Raw genomic sequence first — 13,687 nt, 5'->3', positions numbered from 1 at the left:
AATCATCTACATTTTTTCCTTCCATATACTAAAGTGAAGAGGGCTCCTTATAACACCCCCCACCAAACCTTTCCCCTTAACAGACTTCTTATAAGCGCAGAAGTGATCTCTGGGGTGATTTTTAAAAGGGGTAGATTTTTTTTTACCAGAGATACCCTCAAATCCTTTGCAGAGTCACTGTTTTCTGGAAAAAAGTCAAGCATCCTTCCATAAGAGTATTCTGTGCTTCCAGGCATTGAATTTCCCAATTGTATATATAAAAGACATTTTGCTTATGTCCAGTTTATTAAATGATCCACTGTGGTTGGTTCATTGACTTGACCTCTTAATTATTTACCGTTCCACGAATTTTTGGGAGAGCTGCAAACTCTGCATCAGTGTTAATGTTCCTTTCAAATTGCTGGCAAAACCTGAGGTTCCCTGTGGGAGCACAGAAACAGATGAGCTCAGCTTCCTTATAGTTATATTTTGAGGTGTATTGGTGAGCTTTTAGTCCTTTCAACAAAACAAATTTTGTTGAAACTAATAGGCATAAAGCAGTGGTTAGTTTGTGAAAACAGTAGTTTTCCTCTCCCTCCAAAACTTAACAATGATTCTGGAAGCTTTCCCCTAGTGCATAAATACTCATGTGGTACATCTGCTTCATTTGTAAAAAGCCACACATATGTCATGAAAATGTATGTGACCAAATGGGCACCTCTTCAGGAAACTGCTTTGGGAGCAGGCTTTTGTTTGTGAAAGCAAACTGAATGCTCAGTTTTTGCAGGGTCTGTGTCTGAAGAGCTGAGAGCATTCAATAACTTGAAGGTACCAGAAAGTTTTCAGGACAGCTTCACACGGAAGGCCCTTCACCTTTAATGCTGCTAAAAGAAGCTTTGGTTTTTGTGACTGTATGCTATTCAGAAGCCAAAAATGAGAGATATTGTTTTAAGATAGGTCTATGTTGTTTTTACCTACTTAACTTCAAATAACTACATTAGCAAAGTGTTGGTATATTTGAACAAAGTAGCTGAAAACAGATTCACTAAGAAGACAGTCTGAGGGACCAAAAATATTCACTAAGTACAAATTAATGTTGCATGTGAGAATAGTTTGTAATTCAGAAAATGAAAACCCAAAAGGTTTAATTTTTTTAAAAATTTTTTAAAGCTATTTCCTTTTTGTTTTAAAAAGGTTGAAAAATACATGGGTTAAATAACCCTATAATGAAATGGCTTTATTTACCCTAAAGAATTTCATGTGTGGTTTTTTTTCTCAGTCATTGGGCTGATAAACGGTGGACAGATTTGATGCTGGTATAAGTTCTGCACTATTGCTTCATGTGAGTTCTGCTGAAATCTGGAAGCATTCAGTCAGTGCTCAACTTGGCTTTTTCATTTTGTAGAATGTGATGTCAGTGTATCTGTTGATATAAATTATTTGTTCCTTATGGAAGATTGTTGTTTTAGCAGCTGCAAAATAGTGTTGGTCCGTAAATTGTTGAGCTATTTGATTGGTGAATGAAGCTTGAAAATGTTCCATTTTGTTGTGTGAATAAATTTAGCTTATGTTGTTCATTCTGTAATGAATGGCTTGTAAAACAACAAAGCAAAGTTTATATGTATATGTGATTTCTTATATTTTGTGTACTGATACACATTGAATGTAAATTGTGAAGCTTCATTAAAAGTTACCAACCTGTATCCTGAGAGTTAAGGTGTTTTTGTGTAACAAAACATACCTTATGACAAAAAAAAAATCACGCTGTATTCAAGCCAACCACTACCATTCCCACATGTGTGAAGGCAGAGAGGAGGCCAGGGAGGATTCAGGTAAGAGATACCAGTGTTTGTACGTGGCTGTTGCATGGGCAGCCCAGGGCATTTGGTGGTCTGAGGCAGACAAGGTCATGTTCTGATGACCCATGATTAGAAAATGCAAATAAAATTGGAAATGAGGCAGTTTGGTGCTTGGCATGAAAGTATTTTTATCCAAGTATCTGCCCATATTTCACAAACACTGTGAATCCTGAAAAAAGAAGCGAATTTTGCTGTTGATATTTTGCCTTGCTCAGTGATGTGCCTGCAGAGGCAGCTCAGGATACAGTCACCCAAGGACCTGTTACCACTGAAAGTGATTGGATTATCATTTCATTCATTCCATCTCACAGAAGAGCCAGCAGCGTGCTGTGTTGTATGATTAGCAAGTTATATGTTTTATAGAATATGAGATTATTAAAGAAACAGTGGGATGGCTTCACATTAGGATGTGAGTATTGCCCAGGCAGGGAGCAAAGGACAGTCTGCTCAGTGCTGATGATCTCTTCAGAGGCTGCCTAACGATGTGAGCAGTCATGAGCTGCCTACTTACTGCTGGCAATAATTAGTGCCTCCAGAGCAGGCAGGGGCAATAAGTGCTCTGGTGGGAAGAAAGTGAATCTCATTTCTGACTAATGACTGAGGAAATCCTCAGGGTGGGAGAATATTTTAATCTAATTGGGATTTTAAGCAATGGCAGGCCATAAAAGGAAGCGCATTATCCTAAAATGAGGTCCTAGCCTGGGCTGGATCAATGTGCTGAAGGAAAGAAACCATCAGTAACCAGTTGCTCATCACAGGGATTATGCAAATACCTGTAGTTTGTTACCTGGATACAAAGATGGAAACCAAGGTTTAAGGTATTTTAAATGTGATTCTAGAGAAAAAGTGTCCACCTTGTTTGCTTACTTTCAGATTTCTGTATATTAAGTGTTTTTATTAGTTTAGTCTGATATGTTAGCAACAATTTCAGGAATATGTACCAGTTCTGTAGCCATGGTGATCCTTTAGGACTAGATGTTGGGACCTTCCAGATGTGCTTTACCTGCCAATGCCCTGCTCCAGGATGTTACAGGTAACTCAGCACTTCACTGAACAACAGCATAGATTGGAATGAGATTTAATTTTCTTGGGAAAAGTGCTCAAATGCCAAGGGAATTTACAATGCCTATGGTGACTTTTATTGCTTCCTTAAAAATCCCCCAGATGCTTTTCAGTTTTAACTTCTGCAATCTACCACCATTAAAAATGGCAAAACTGGTCTTTCATCTCAGCAAATTACTTTCTATTAAGGGTTGCTGCATTATATTGCAGAAAGTATTTACTCTTTGAACAAACATAGTTTTTCTGCTGAACGTCAGTTAATTTTGATACTTACTAGGAAATTTTACTGTTTCAAAAGTGAAATAAAATAGGGGCTGTTTAAAATGCATTTTGGGTTCTTGAGATAACCCCAAATTTACTACTATGGTGAGGAGTAGCTGCAAGGAAAAAAAAAACAATCATGTGTTCCACTACCCCTTGGCCATCTGCTTGTATTGAGGGTGTATCTCAGGTGGAAAATATTGCCCATTAAAGATGTGGTGATTGGTTCAGTAACAATATGCTTTGTATTCTCATAAAAATGACATTTTATAGGTGTGCTTCTCCTTACCAGTGGGTGCAGCAACTTGAGTGGGGAGTGGTGGTGATAGGTATTGTGTGCCTCACAGGTTGTTGTCTTGGACACTGGAGCTGGGCAAACAGCGGGTAAAATATCATATTTGTTTCTCTGCATGGAACAGACAATATCACAACTTACTTTCTGGTGACCGTTGATATATCCAGTTGGATAATTTGGAGGGAGACCTTCTTATAGTCTAGACAGAATAATTCAGACTATCAAGTAAACTGCTCTCTCTACACCAAAATGCTTGCTGTTGATTTTACTCAGTTGTTTTGGGAGCCCATGCCCTTGGTGGGAGGAGGTCAGGCTAGTGAGCAGCACCTACACTTGCTTATCATTAGACATCCTTGAATGTTCTTTAACTCATACTTTCTTCAGGCTTTTGCAAGCTTTCCTGATTATTTAAGGATGTCTCAATTTTTTTGGTGAAGGCTGAAGGGCAAAGGTTGCATGTCTTTATCACCTGTTATTGGTTTGCCCTTGGTTAAGTAGTAATCCATACTTTTTCTGGTTTTCAGTTCACTTTAGTAGTGTCTGGGAAATTAAACCAGGTTTGTAGTCTGACCCTTTTGTAGCTGGTGCTCTGCTATGAGCAGATGGATGCAATGAACATATGGTCCACAGTTTCTGGCTCAAGTATCTTGAATACTGTCTCTGAGTACAAAGTTTGTTGGGGCCTTTTTGAGTTGTTTTTGTTTTGTTTTGTTTTTTGTTCTCTTGAAGGATGCCATAGGAAAAGGTTCCATCTGGCTCTGGAGAAATGTAGGAGTGATTTATGTTTAGAAGAGGTAGGCAGTGCAGTCGAGGAATAGATCTGCTGGAGGAAACAGATTTGAGCAGAGCCTGAAAATTGTGCAAGCCTTAAACACTGGGTCTTAATCAGTGTAATTTATTCATAAGAAACAGAAAACAAACAAACTTAATATTTGCAGCAAATTACAGGAAGAATTAATAACACAAAATTTCCAAAGGTCGAGTCACTCACAACTGCTTGCTGTAATAGATCTGACCCTCCTCGTGTGGGGGAAAAGGCCTCCTGTAGACACTCAAGGGACTCCAAGTGATGATGCTTTAAGAACAGACCCATTTACTTCACTTGTCCCTTTCTGCTGCCTCCTGTAAACAAAATGACGTCTGAAGCAACTGGACAATACTTAAATATTCAAAATATAATTTCAAATGCAATTCAAAAATTGTTTATAATTAGGATAAGTTGAAGAGTGACATAGATATACGAAAAACTTGGTTTCTTAGCAACACATTCATGAAGTCTTAAAAAATAGTCATGTGGCTGCAGGAATATAAACATGTATCTATCTAGCTGTTTAACTTCAGCGCTATGGTTGCAAAATAAATACTTCCTACAGAAGTTTACAAAAATAAATCCATTTCAGTTTTTTTTTTTTAAACCACCAACCTTACTTTCAGTAGGAAAGTTAAAATACTTCAGGCAAAAAATTGTTACAATAAAACATCTCTATGTCATCAGTTACTCTTCCAGCAAAATTTTTGTGTGTATCTACTTCTGAAGGCAGCAGCAGAAAAATACTTTGAATTCTACTATAAATTATACATAAGATATTTGAAATCTGAAACAATTTCTTCATTGCATTGCATCTTTCAGTCCTATTTTCACTTCACATGTTGAAGGCAGAGCTGTGTGAAGTGAGGGCTCCTGCAGGGGAATATAGAACAGTGCATGCCAAAGCAGCCTGGTAGGCTAGACTGGAACTTTTGCAATGACACTTGGACAAGTGAGAAAGTCTAAATTTAATTCCAGGATTCAAATTTATTTTTATAATTCCTGACAAGCAGTGACTTCCAATAATTTCTAGGATACCTTAATTTTTATGCATGAAGTTCCCCAGGTGCCTGAAACACCACGTGCTATCTGCTGCTCCTGGTCTGTATAACACAGGCACAAGAGGAAGATAAGGAAGACAGAATTTTAATCCATGATTGCCCAAAGCAATTCAACCCCTGCTTTCTAAAATGGTAATTTGACATTTTTCATCTCGGTTGAAGATACTCTGTTTTGGATTTAAACTGAAAGAAGTTAGATTTAGATTAAATATAGGGAAGAAATTATTGCCGGTAAGGGTGGTGAGGCAGTGGCACAGGTCGGCCAGAGAAAATGTGGATGCCTCATCCCTGGAAGTGTTCAAGATCAGATTGGATAGGGCTCTGAGCAACCTCGTGTAGTAGAAGGTTATTTCCTGTTTCTTGCACGAATTCTCAGCCATGTGCCTCAAATCAGACTTGTCATCAGTACAGCTACTCCTAATCTGTGTTTGTGGTTGATATAACAGGATTTATTGTCACTGTACTTACTTCTCAACACACTTGTGCCTTCTGACAAAATCTTTGATGCACTCTGTATTTCTGATAAGTTTTTTGTGGCTACTCTTCTTGCAGCTGTGCTGCCTGCAGCCATGGGACTTCAGCAGTGATCCCCTTCAGTTTCAACTTTGAGCAGTCCAAACCAAATAACCTCCTTGACTGCACAACCTAAAACATTTAACAGAGCACATTAACGTTGCTCCTTTGTAGTTTTACATCTCCTAGAACAGAATTGTCACTTTTATGAGGATGTGAGGGCAGTATCAAATTTTACATGATGTAAGATAAAATATCTCCTTCAGACATATCTCCTCCAAATGCATCAATATGTTATAGGATTCTTTGCAAATACTTTTAACCTGGAGATACTTTTCATGGCTGTACTGCAGTTCATAGTATTTTCGTTCTGAGTAATTTAGAAGATAGTCTAAGGTGTCTGAATGTTACATATAGCACCTTACTGGTCCTCTGCCTCCTTAATTTACAACCATCATGCAAGGACTTGTGCTAACAGTGAAGACTCTTGAGAAATGTAGCAAAATCTCCAAGAAAGAAATGTTATCACTTTTAAAGTAAAATTATTTTGTTAAAAAAATATTATAAACTGCATAAGGTCTATCACAGCTCATTGTTCTCTACATCTGTCTGTTTGAGGAGTGCAAAGTCAAAATAGCTCTGAAGTGTGCTTGGTGTGCCAGAGCCACAGGTCCCTGGCACTTGCCCTTTGGGGAACCCATCCAGTGGGTGTGAGTAGGAACTAATGGAGGAAAGGAAGGAAAGTGGTCTGGATGATTTAACCCACAAAGCTGAATAAACAAATTTCATGTGACTAAGAATTGCTTATATTTTATACAGAAATATCAGTCTTTGTACATTAATCTTCTCTTCCAAGGAATCATTAACCCACTTGAGGGACACACTAATGCTTGCTGTGGTTTTTTACTGGTTCAGTAGCATGGCAGCAATAAAACTATTTTTGAGTATTTGCAAGGTTTGGTGTTACATTTATGTGGTATGCTTACTGCAATCCTATTCCTCTTGTAACCACTGTCAGAGTTCACATCGACTTTGATGGAATGGTTTTCAGTTCTGCTACAGCTCTGTCAAATCAGAAGATTTGACGGAGCTGTAGCAAAACATTCCATGCTTGAGGAAATACTGATATATTTTGCAATTACTTCCTTCTACCAGATAAATTACACCTTGACACAAGATAACTCACTCACTGCTTCATTTTACTCCCAAATAAATGTTCACATTTCACCATGTTTGGTTGGTGTGTTTCTGCTTGCATAAGTGTCATCTTGGAAAATAATTAATTTCCCAAGAAATAGTTTATCTGCTTTCAGTGATCTGAAGGGAATGCAATATATGATTTGCTGATACATAGAGAACAACCAGGTTTCTCCCCAGAGCCTTTGCAAGCTATTTCAAAAAGTTCTGATTTCAAAGAAAGTAAAAAAAAAAATTACCAAGTGAAAGTTAGTGTTATTCATATTTAAAAAGTTACTTTTGTTCTTAAAACACTTGAGACCATCAAGCGTGAACTCTGCTTTTTTTTGCTGTAATTGAGCAGGGGTGGTTCTTCCAACTTACGTGCCTCTTCTTTATTAAGGTTATCCAACTCAGTGTAACTAATTTTAGAAGATGGTATTTTTATCAAGGGAAAACTCATTGTTGTTGCAGGGATATCCCAATAATGAGCCATCATCTACTGCGTCAGAAAACTGCACTTGTTTTTGGTCAGCAGTATGTGCTGTGTATTGTTGTGCTAGGGTTGATATGCCAGCAGTTCATGATAAATGGTCTGAGTTTAGGGTGGAAGTCTGCAGAAAAATAATATCCTGAGTCAAAGCCTAGTTAAGGTTGTATGTGAATGCTGGTTGCTCCTGCCAGCGAGTAATTAGTGTTGTAAGGTCATGCATGCCATGTTTTGCTTAGTTCATTTTTCTTTGTTAGATATAAAAATTAGAAATGCCATTTTAATTTTAGTGCTGTGAATAACAGGAGACTCAACCCAGGACGTGTATGTCTGCGCACCACACGTTTTCCAAAGAAATACAGAATTACAATAAATTTATTGTGTAAAGGTTTAGCAATGAAATAGATCAGGAGTTACCAGTGGTTTTGAAAGTTATTATTGGCATGCCTTTTTTATTTTTGTGTAATGGAATAATACACAGAAAATATACATATGTATAATACATAGAAAAGGCTTAGGAAATGGAAATCAAATGAAGAATCATGTCATACTATTGAAAATACGTGTTTAAATCAGATCTCAGTGCTAGTGTGAGTCTTGAATCCTGGATATGTTAATTGTAAGTGAGATCACAGAACATTTGGGAAAATCCTGGATGAAAAAACCAAGCCAATGACACTTCATAAAAGGTAAAAAAAAAAAAATCTCTCAAGTGTGGTGTTGCCTAGTACACTTGTTTTCAGAAGAATTATGCAAAAAAAAGATGGAGAAAGTGACATGTGTGGCCACCTTGGGTTTCAAAACAGCTTTTGCCAGAGTCTGGTGCCCTGGCCTGAATGGATGAGCTTAGTCTATATCTTCATATCTTAACCCATATCTCCAAACAAGGAAAAAGCTTGGCTGGGGACAAGAAAAATTGTCTAAAGCAGCTTAAATGTTAGTGTCACCCACACAGGGGCTGAGCCCCAGCCAGAGGAGTCCCTGTTTGTGACCGTGCCCCTGCCAGGAGCCAAGGCCATGGGAAGTGCTTCCCGTCTGTGTCACACTGCAGGTTGCTCCAGACAGAGCCCAGACCAATCCTGCTCCCCCCAGGCTTCCCAGGGATGCTTCAACAGGGCAGGAGGCCAAGGAAGTGTTTTGGGAGCAGGGGCATTGCTGGGCTGCGGTGTCCTGTGAGCATCCTCGGGAGGCTGGTGGGGTAGCACAGAGCCCTGCCAGCCTCCAGCAGCTGCACATCCACTCTATTTAAACCCAGCCAACAGGAGAAACCTTGGCCTAAAGCTGGGATTGTGAGATGGTGGTGAAAAAGGAGGGGAAAAAAAGTCAGTTCTGTAGTAGGTTTTTTAAAAAATACTAAAAGATTTAATTCGAAATACAGTTTGTAAGAACCTGGTACCCAGAGGGCAGCACTAGTAATGTACTCATTCCTCATGGAGACTGAGGCCACTTGAGAGTAATAACTAATTACAAATGTTCCTGCTTGCCTCAAGTCCTACTGACCATGTGCAGTCAGAACAAAGAAATTTCTCAAACAAGCCTGTGTAGAAGGTAGGGACAGCTCTTGGGAGCAGATCAGGAATTCTTTATTTACTTGAGTCACTTGGTTTTCCTGCCTCAGATGACTTAATAAAATCATCCTGCAATGTGGTCAGTAATTTCTTGTCAAGGAGTTCACCTAGAGTGTAACAATGTCAGAGAGAGGCGAGTACACCCGAGTAAAAAGTCTACATAAATTCAAGGAACATTAGCATTTTCTGTGGAAACGACTACTGCTATTTTTGTGAATTTGAAGAGAAATTAAAGAAAGTCTGAGTGGTTTTGTGATGGTATTTCTTCTGTTATGTTCCTACCTGATAGGGGAGAAATATTTTTCATTTAATTGGTTATGAAAGCAGGACTCATTTCTGAAGAGACCTCAGGTTCTGTAAAACTACATATAGTAACAATGCCCCTTCAAATTAGAACTTATTAAATACAAATGTTGCCCAATTGGGGCTGAATCTTTTATTTTTACTCTCATGAAAAAGCAGTGTTTTGGTAATCATAGCCTTCTACAGAAGAAACTACCACGAAAGCAATCCATTAGAAAGAGGAAAAACAAACCCTAGCACTTCGTTCAGCACTCCTATTGCCAAACTGTCTTATATTTTCTACTTTTCATCTTTCCTCTATTTTTATGCCTCTTCTCCATTTTAATTACTTTGTGTTTTTGGTGTCACTGGTGGGGATTTATGGCAGGAGTAATGAGAACTGACCCTATTACCCTTCTGGTACGCTTCTGCATCCCAGCTCCTTCTCTACTGCTTATCTTCAGGATGATGAACTGCTCATCTTCACTGCTTTGTTCATAAGCAGTAGCAGCAAGATCAATATACACTGTCTTTCAGAATGAGAAGTGATGTAAAACACGAAGTTCCAACAGAATAAACCAACTGAGAACTGCTATCAGTCAAATGCCTGTGGCAGGGAGTGAGTGTGACATGATGCACAGTGCTCCTTGTACTGCACAGTCACAGCTGCTGTCCTCAGCCTGGCTGCTGTGCACATCAAGGACTACAGAGCTGTTGTGACTGTCACCTTTTGGAGAATATTTCTGTTTGAAGGGCATATGCTGGACAGAAATAAGTCTCACCTGGGGGAGCATGAGACGTGCCCATAGATCCACCCCCTTACTAGGAGGGTCTGCCTGGCTGAGGGAATCCCAACAGCTTTGCTGCATTTCCCCTGCATTTTCCACAGGGAAACAGTGAGAACATGAGGGGGAATGAGGACTATGCCACTGATTAAAGGAATTCAATGAGCTCTGCTTGCTAATTTTTTTTCCTCCCCATCCAGTATTAACAAACGTTTATCATTGCTTGCAGACAAAATGAGAAATCATAGTGGTCATGCTCTAAAAATGGATTCTCCGATGTCTTTTCAAATTGCCATAAACTCTTCTACCAGTTTAGAGTGGCTTGTTCTGATCTGGGGATGTGTGATGGATTCCACTGCTGCTAACCCACGATGATTCACATCACAGTCCTTCATGAATGCCTCGTGTCTGCTCGCCTCACTTTAATGACTCAAGTAAACACTTGCCTGTCCACAACTGCACAGCCTGCCTAAGATAAAAATAAATGTGTGAGTAGGGTTAAAACAATGATGCTCAGTTATGTCTCTAGTGCTCAAGACATTATGTTCAAGTTTTGTCATCCAGAGGAAAAGAGGGTCTGGGTGAGTTCTTTATTATGGTTATGAGGGAAGTTTCTCCTTATCTGGAGAAGATGGGTGAGCAGACACTCCATTCCCCCAGATGTATTAATTTATGCTAAACTTGTTCAATATTTGCTAATAGCTCTGTATCTATGAGGCAACATGCCACTATTTTACTCTTCACCAAAAGAATTTGGGGGTTGCAGGAAGAAACGCAGTCACAGAACACAGACTCCCAGGTTTCTAGCTGTTTGTGCACTATTAAAAATGTTTGTCTGACTCTTTTTTTACTCTGCTCAGTTTTTTGACTGCATAGAGTACAATTGATGTATATTTAAAATATTTTTAACTGAAAATTCCCTACAGTGACAGTGATCTGACGAAGATTTATCAAAATCTTTGCAATTACTCTAAAATTAATAATTGCAGAACAAAATTCCATATTCATTAAAAGACTAATCTGACAGGCATCCTCTTGACACAACATGACAAAACATAAAAATAGGTCCTTGGTTCTTTAAAAATATCCCAAGGCCCCAGATGAGCCCATTAGAAGCCTTTATTGTCTTTCATCCAACAACAAAACACAGATGCCTTCTTCAGTGCCCAGACTGGACGTTGTTATGCCAACATCCAAATCTTCAGCCAGCTTCATTCCTCCAGATTGCATATTTTCCTAATTTATTCAAAACTCTTTGCATGATAATTGTAACTAACTTGGATCTTTTTAGTTAAAAGTGTTGTTGGACTCTAAGCAGAAGGAAAAAGCTGGGGTAGTGGAGTGGGCAGAAAAAGCAAGACAGAATGAATGTTTTCTTTAGGCAGCTTTAAGAGATTTTGAAAAATAATGAAAACTAATTTTTTATAAAAAACCAAAACTTTGTTTATTTTCAAAATATTAGTAATGATCAGAAATTGTTATTCAGTCCCAACTGAGTAGTATATAATGAAAAGGTTCACTAGAAGTTGAAAGATGTCATGTATTACTGTTTCTAATGGTCATATAATCTGTTTGTTGTATCACTGTAGCACTCAGGGTAAAAGGCCAAGTGTATGATGTTCCCTAACTATCCACATTGTTTTTTATTTTTGGGATCTTGGGATTCTCAGTAAATATAGAATGAGACACAGTGTTCTGAAGGCACTAATGAGAATTCCTTTTACTAACACCTAGTTCTCTTTTTAAAATTTTTTATTTGTGTCTTGAAATAACCTGAAAGGTGTGATACAGATTTATGTGAATTGCAACTTCCCATTACACTTCAGAATTCAAAAATGGCTGAAATGCAATTTATTTTACTTTTCACTTATTGTTTGATGTGGAAATTCAAATGCTGTCCTCTGTGTAGATGTGACATTTTTTTTCTCTTCTTTGACTTTTTTAATGTGCCAAAAAATGTGGCTTTTGATTCTCTTGAGCATTTAGGAATATATTTGGACACCGAAGCCATGGAGATATTTTTTAATGATGATCACCCTATATTAATGTCATTATTCTCAGTGAGAAGATAAAGGGATTTCCTTTCAGTTTTATGTCAGTAAATCTACAGATGCTTAATGATATAGCAGTCAAAAGAGGCAAAGAGGCTTACATGATTTTCATTTAAAAATATTATTCACACTCAGCCACAAAAAGCCCTCTGAGCTTTTATATTTGAAAAGCAAAACTCCTCAGGAAATGGAGGGTTGTATTTTAAGTCTCCAAAGGCCAGAGAACTCCTTTCCCTTTCCTCTTCAGTCGAAGTAAGCTGATCCCCTTGTTACCATCTCAAGCTGTGGACACTGTGTGCTACAGACTATGTGTGGTGAATAGAGCAGATAAATCTCTCATGCCTTTAAAGAAAAACAGCTTGAAATAAAACCCAAAACCTGAAAGTAAACTAATGGAGACCTTGTCTCCATTGCTTAAGTTGTGTTTGATTGGGAGGGACAGCCCTATTTGTGTAAGAACAGATTATAAATGTTCAGTGTTCAAATTGTGAGAACAATAAGGAGCTAGAAGTGAATCCCTTATCTGGATGGCATTAGTAAATGCTGACTGCTGCCAGCAGTGTGTGGACACCTCAGCCACAGCTCCACTTTCTAAATCGTTGACTTGTACTTTTTATCTGCCTTGGAATAATTTGTTGAAGGCAAGAAATTACTTATTTGAGCTGATACAATAAAGATAGGTATGTAAATAGGTATTAATATGCTTTTAAATGGCTATTAAAATGAGGGAGGCATGATTAAATCTGCAGGAAGATTCAGTCTTGGATTTGTTTCTGTTCTCCCAGTGATAGAAATAAAAAGCGTTTAATGGAAAAAGAAAACCACACCACGCAATTTAAGGATATGCTTACACTTCAAACTCAGTGTGCAGTGAAGTAATACCTTATCTAAGTTCAAATAATATAGCAAGAATATCAGGAACAGTGCTCATGCAAGGCAGGCAGGCATTTTGTAATGGAATCCAAGAGATGGCCTTCAATTCATTGAGGAAATTGGCTCTTAATAAATGTACGTGGTTCAAATGAACATGAAATAAATTAATATACTGTAAAACTGACTAATTTGGTTCTGTGTTCTAGCTGAATTGAAATGATGTAGTTTACAGGTAATCTAAGTAATATTCTACAAATAGTACACAATTATATTACTTAGTAGTAGATTTAATAATTACAAGAAAGATAAGATTTTCTTGTAAGTCCTTTTTATGTAATTTAATACAGACCTCTTACTAGGTTGGATTATATGGGACAGGAATTCTGATCCTGTTTCTAGCTCCAACGGCAGAAGAAACCTGCCTGTCCTTTGCTACAAATATGAAATAGCAATATAATGTTGGCTTGAACAGAAGGAGCAGAAATGTGGATTATAAGCAGTGGCAGCTGGGCTTGCTGAGCTCACCCATGTGTCTGCCCTGAGAGCGAGCAGGAAACAGAGCACTGGGACAGGTCAGCACAAGTGGGAGAGGATCCACGGCAGCTGCGGCTGCACGGGTCAGGC

Source organism: Cinclus cinclus, chromosome 8 (assembly GCF_963662255.1).
Source record: "Cinclus cinclus chromosome 8, bCinCin1.1, whole genome shotgun sequence".
Classification (NCBI taxonomy): Eukaryota; Metazoa; Chordata; class Aves; order Passeriformes; family Cinclidae; genus Cinclus; species Cinclus cinclus.
This window is presented reverse-complemented; position numbering follows the sequence as displayed.